We start from the raw sequence: 6,208 nt of genomic DNA on the forward strand, positions 1-6,208 counted from the left end.
AAACCCTGGGCAATAAAACAAAAGATGACTTATGGGGAGTCTAATTGTAATTCAGAAGCATCTTAGAGAAGAAATGATAAAATCACTCATTTACAAGAAACTAAGAGAATTTTGGAGACTGCTTCAGAATTTTAAAAATGTTGAAAAGGCAGGCAATTTAGTTAGAAAATTTTAGAGATTGTTTCAGAATAAAGACAAATTCTGAGAAACCTTACTTTTGTCAACATTCTGCTCCTGACTATCCTTTTCTTCCTTTGCCTGTTGTACTGGAGGAATCCGACCTTTCTCCTTCTCTATTATCCTATCCTTCTATTCTCTCCTCTAATAATTTCCAAAAGAAACAAAATGCCATACCAAAGGACTTTTAGAAGTGACACCTAAAAACTTAAAATGGGTGCCCTTCCAGAGCATGTCCCCAGCGACCCAGTTCCTCTGATTAGGCAGATTCCACCACCTCCCAATAGTTCATTCAATTCTGAATCAATCTATGGATTAAACCATTGATGAGATCAGAGTTGTCATGAACCAAGCGCCTCCCCCAAACCCCACCTGTGAACACTGCTGCCTTGGGGATATACTTTGGAGGACATTTCAGATTCAAACCATAACAGGGGGTAAATTCTTGGATTCACATTTCTCACCTCAAATATGGACCAACTCCTTCTGGGGACACACCTCTATGGTCTTCAGAAAAACTGGTGATACTGATCTTCAACTACATCAACCATCAAGAACCCCAAGTAAATGAACCTAAAACCTTTATAAGCTATCTGAAATATTGGGAATTTGCTTTCGTATACTTTCTTAAAGATGGGAATAAAGTTGACCTTGACGATGTTGGTGAAACTACAAATGATGATATTACGTCCTCTCGTTAATCATGTTTTTTTATGATTGTTTACTTATCCAAGTCTCCTACTTTATTTGAACTGAGTTTTCACATTTGAAAAAGATTCAAATTCTACACTTCCTCCAAAAAATATTTCTCTCATTATGTGGTGCAATCGGCATAAAGAAATATTCCAGGTCTCAGGACTGGCAGTCTGTTTTAAATTTACCAAAAAGAATTTCATTTGGGGGATTACCTTTATTTTAGATCCAACACTCCTAAAGTTCAAACAGTTATAGAACTTTTTCTTACCCAGCAAAAAGGAGGAACTTAACAGGATCCAACCAATTGGATCATTGTGTTGCTATTGATAATAGAAATGATAAAATACAACAAATTCCTGGATATAATGGTTTTATATATGGCAGTCGCCTGCGTTTCCTGCCACAGAATAACTTGTCCTGATAACCATCAGCCTAAGTGTGACTGGACACCCCATCGTATGGGATCTAACCATGCCTATCAACCACATGAATTCCAATTTATAGAAATAATTTGGTAAACTCAGATTCCAGAAAATATAAAGACTCCCACAAGGTCCAGAAGGCTCTGAGAGCCCTATGGCATACTTAGAACTTTGCCTACCTCAGAGTTATTTCTACCCTGTTGACTCTGCTATGGGATACCCAGATATTTGGGGTTGACTCTTTTTATCCAAACTCTACAAAAGTGATTAGTCTTTAATGGCAACAATATCCGTGGTTGGTCAAATGCTAGCATCCAAAAAGATCTCACGTGGTACTGGATCAGGAATCTAAAACGAACTGAATTTGTGATAAATGAAGAAAGACATTCCTTGGGAAAAAAATCATTTTCAAAAATAGGACATATAGAGGGACTGTTATTTCAGGAAGAGGGAAAATGATGGGAAACTCTTTGGAAAGAAAATTATATATTGCGAGAATGGATAAAAATTAGTAGACAGACTGTATAGGACTATTCCCAAACTCAAAGGTGGGAAAAGGCCTGTGTTTTAACTCAACAACGATTATTGACAATGTTAATACAAAGGGACTCTGAAGTAGCTATGGGACAGCAGCCACTGGTGTGGAGGCCCAGCTGAGGAGCTGTTATTTGCCTTGGACAACTTTAACACAAATATGAATCAGTGGCTTGTCAGTAAAAAGGAATACTGATTTTAGAAGAAGCTACCTAAAAAGGGTCTTGATTTAAGAAAAAAAACTGTGGAGAGGAATCTTCAGTGACTTAGAGAGGTGGTATTAGAATTACTGAAAAACTCCCTCCGTTGATTCTGTCTTAAAATTTTGTTATTTTGTTCCTTGTAGGTTTTTTTTTTAACATTAATTTGATATTTTAAAAGACTACAGTAAAATGTATTACTTATGTTGATTACTAAATTTAAATTTAATGAGCTTACACAGTTAGTTGAAAAGGTTTAGCACAACTGTATAGTTGCTATAAAAGTAAGATCAATCACATCCTGTAATTAAGGATTTTCTAGACTGAAAAAACAAATTTATTAAGAGGCACATAAAAAAAGGCAAATATAGAAGTCATGCTACTTTTTATTAATAAATGTTATTTTAAAATAATTTATATTATCACCATTCTATACATTTAATTTTTTGTAGTGCAATAGGAAATTAATAATGTAAAAATCACATCTTAAAATTATTTGAGTATTGCCTATTGTTCTTCGCTCTTGCTCAGGTATGTCTCTGACATCCATCACACACCTTCTCTATAGTCTTGTTTATTTATTTCTAAAAGTCCATGCCATATTATCTATGACTTTTAAAAAATGTGAACTCCATAGTCTTTTTAAGTAATAGATGTTAAATATGGACTTTCACAGGCATAGTTTTGAAATAATTGATGTGCTTTCTTTAGTCACATAGGGAATTATTTTGATTTTTTTTTATAGATAAGGCCCATATCATTTTTCAGACTATTGTATTTCTTCTCTAATTTTTCTCAATTACCTTTTCATATCATATACAAACAACTCTGACACATTATTATTTGCCGTAGGACTGTTTTCTCTTGTTCCAGTACCTCCATTCACCTCAGGGTATCTCTTTTATGGGGTGACTTCTTTTCTTAAATCAAAATGAAATCATTAAGTCAAAGCAAGGATCTGGCTATTTTAATAGTTTAGTATGGTCCTATTTGAGCATTTACATGCTGAAATACATATTTTATGAATCGTTTTCCTTTAGTTCTCTTACTGTTGAGGTGCTATCTTTATTTTTTAAGACTCTGTTTATGTAGTTGCATTACCTGATCTGAGAATTACTGAAAAACTGATTTCAGAAAAATTCTGAAATGATTTCAGGATATGTGAGAGATTATGTTTTCAAAGAAGATCCAACAACCTCTCCATCCCAAATGTTTTATTACAGTGTAACCTCAGGAGGTGAGGTCTGTTTTCCTTTTCCTTGAGTAGGGGCTGGTCCTGTGACCTCTTCTGACCAACAGAATACAGCAAAAGTGGTGCTGTATGACTTTGGGGACATGGCCTTAAGAGGTTTGCAGCTTTCACCTTTGCTTTGGGGACATCTTTTGTTATAGAGGGGGATTGAACCAAGAGCCTTGCAAATGCTAAGCATATGATCTACAATTGCACTACATCTCTGGCCCCGGCACTCCTTCTTTGAACCCAGCTGCCCGTGCTATGAAGAAACACCAGTAGATACTGCAAGATGCTGATCTGGAGGAGAAGTGAGAACACAGACCAAGAGTCCAGCTGAGTTCCCAACCAGCAGCCCAGCACCAACCACCACTTATAAGAGGGAAGCTTCTCAGGGGTCCCAGAGCCTCAGTTGACACCACATCAAGCACAGGAACTGCCCAGTCAACTCACAGAATCATGAAAAGTAATAAATTATTCTTTGGATGGTTTATTTCAATGCAACAGATAAATTAATTTATCAAAAGGAACTTACTCTAGAATATTTGTTATACAAAGGGTTATTAAATCTCACATTGTTGAGAACCACTGTCGCAGACAGTAAACACTTCATAATTTGGACTTAAAAGATTCAATAACTTGCAAGGTTTTAAAGTTTTTCTTCTAATGAGATCATTCAGATTAAAAACAATTCAATCCCTAGATTTAAAGAGAGAACCCATGAGGCAGCCACTTGCCACATCCGATTCTGCATTTTTCTAGTTTCCTCCCATTTTGTTCAAGGGAGAACTCAATTATTTCTTACTGTGAGACAAAAACATGGCTAGAGTTAGCTCTAAGTCATTGGTTGCCATCCTGTGGGTCAAAAACTGGTAAGTCCCTTGATCTCTATGATTGCCAATCATTCATTGTATGCTAATTTTCAAATGTATGCAGATGATATTAAGATTAGGAAAGGGTGACTTGCAGGTGGCCGGTTAGCTCAGTTGGTTAGAGTGTGGTGCTAATAACACCAAGGTCGCGGGTTCGATCCCCGTACGGGCCACGGGTGCTCTCTGCAACAGTTTTTCTAAATTAGTGTCTTTCGAGGAAAAGGTGATTCACTCAAAAGCAGTACTAATTTCACAGAGGGTGTTTTCCTTTTTGTCATTATATATATTTCAGTTGTGGAGGTATTTTGATATTAAAACAGTTTTCAGATTTGACATGTTGGGAAAACTACCAGTGGAAGTCCTTAAACCCCCCTGCTAATGGATTTGTAGTTGCTAATATATCTTCAGATGAATCATTCTCTGCTATTTGTTTCCTGGACCTTGAATCATTTGGCTTCTTGCAAACTGAACAATATGTTAGAAAAATACATGGCATAGAGGATTCCTCCCTCTTCGGGAGCTGGGCTTTCTTTCTATTATTTTAATAAATTCAGTGACTCCACGAAAGAAAAGAAAGAAGAAAGAAAGAAAGAAAGAAAGAAAGAAAGAAAGAAAGAAAGAAAGAAAGAAAGAAAGAAAGAAAGAAAGAAAGAAAGAAAAGATTCCACTGGTTTTCAAAAGGCAATATATTGGGCTGGTTCTGTGGCTCAGTGGTGGAGTGCTTGCCTGGTATGTGTGAAGCACTGGTTCGATTCTCAGCACCACATAAAAATAAATAAAATAAAATAAAGGTCCACTTGCAGCTAAGAAAATATTTTTTTAAAAGAGCAACATATCCCTTAAATAACTCTTATGAAGAAATTACTTTATGAATAAATATTTAGAAAGTGCAAACTTTTGTATAAAATCTAGTGACTTGATAGAGATTTAAGATAGAGTAAGTAATTGGAATAAAAGGAAAGGCTAGTGGAATCACATGGATTACAGGGAATTGGTAATAATTGTGGTATTTGATTTGGATGTGTACATAAATAAGAATGATTCTGGAAGTCTCAAGTCAGTAAATGATATTTGAATTTGAGCAAAGCTTTTAATATTTTCGTAGTGCTTTGCATTTTTGAAAGGATTTTCCTAACTGTAATCTACCTCACAGGAGTATCTTAAGGCTCTTATAAGATGTTATGCTCCTCATTGATACACCATGAAATTGAGGTCATAAAAAAGTGAGATTATTTGGCCAGGTCCCAGAGTGATTCACAGAGCTAAATCAGGAACTCAACTTTCTGAATACTTATAGAATAAATGTGATTTTTAAGATTAAAAATTATAATACATCTGTTCTTGCAAAGCACTGACAACCTTTATGGAGATTAGCCAGGGAGAACTTGCTGAAGATGGACACACACACACACACACACACACCCCGTGGGTGCATACATACATACACAATTGGCCTTCCACATCCGAGGAGCCAATGTAATTAGGCCTACTGTGTTCTATCTGTGTTGAATGTGTACAGACTTTTTTCTTGTTATTATATAACACGGTGTAATAATTATTTACATAATACCTACATTGTATTAGGTAGTATAAGTAAACTAGAGTTATTTTGAGTATATGGAAGGATATGTGTAGGTTATATGCATATACTATGTCACTTTATACAAGGGACTTGAGCATCCAAGAACTTTAGTATCTGAGGAGGGATCTGGAACCAATGTCCTAAAGTTACTGAGGGTTGACCTGCATACTGAAGTGATTTCATGTTTTTTTTTTTTTTTAACACACTGCATTTTGATTCATTTTACACAAATGGGGCACATCATTTGGTTTCTATGGTTGTGTACGATGTAGATTCATACCATTCGTGTAATCATACATGTACATAGTGATATTGACAAAATGATGTCTGTCTCATTCCACCATTTTTCATACCCCCCCCCCATTTCCTTCTACATAATCTAAAGTTCCTCCATTCTTCTCCACTTATCAGGGAAAACATTCGACCTTTGATTTTTTGGGATTGGCTTCTTTCACTTAGCATGATATTCTCCAATTCCATCCATTTATCTGCAA

The 6,208-nt window shown here is 35.7% G+C and overlaps 1 non-coding gene across 1 annotated transcript; it reads left to right on the plus strand.

The window, feature by feature from the left end:
• Positions 1–4,231: 4,231 nt before the first annotated feature.
• Trnai-aau (transfer RNA isoleucine (anticodon AAU)) lies at positions 4,232–4,305 on the plus strand. The gene has a single exon. It is a non-coding gene; the product is annotated as a tRNA-Ile (tRNA).
• The last annotated feature ends 1,903 nt before the right edge of the window (positions 4,306–6,208 follow it).

The sequence above is a fragment of the Sciurus carolinensis genome, chromosome 12 (genome assembly GCF_902686445.1).
Source record: "Sciurus carolinensis chromosome 12, mSciCar1.2, whole genome shotgun sequence".
In the NCBI taxonomy this organism is placed as follows: domain Eukaryota; kingdom Metazoa; phylum Chordata; class Mammalia; order Rodentia; family Sciuridae; genus Sciurus; species Sciurus carolinensis.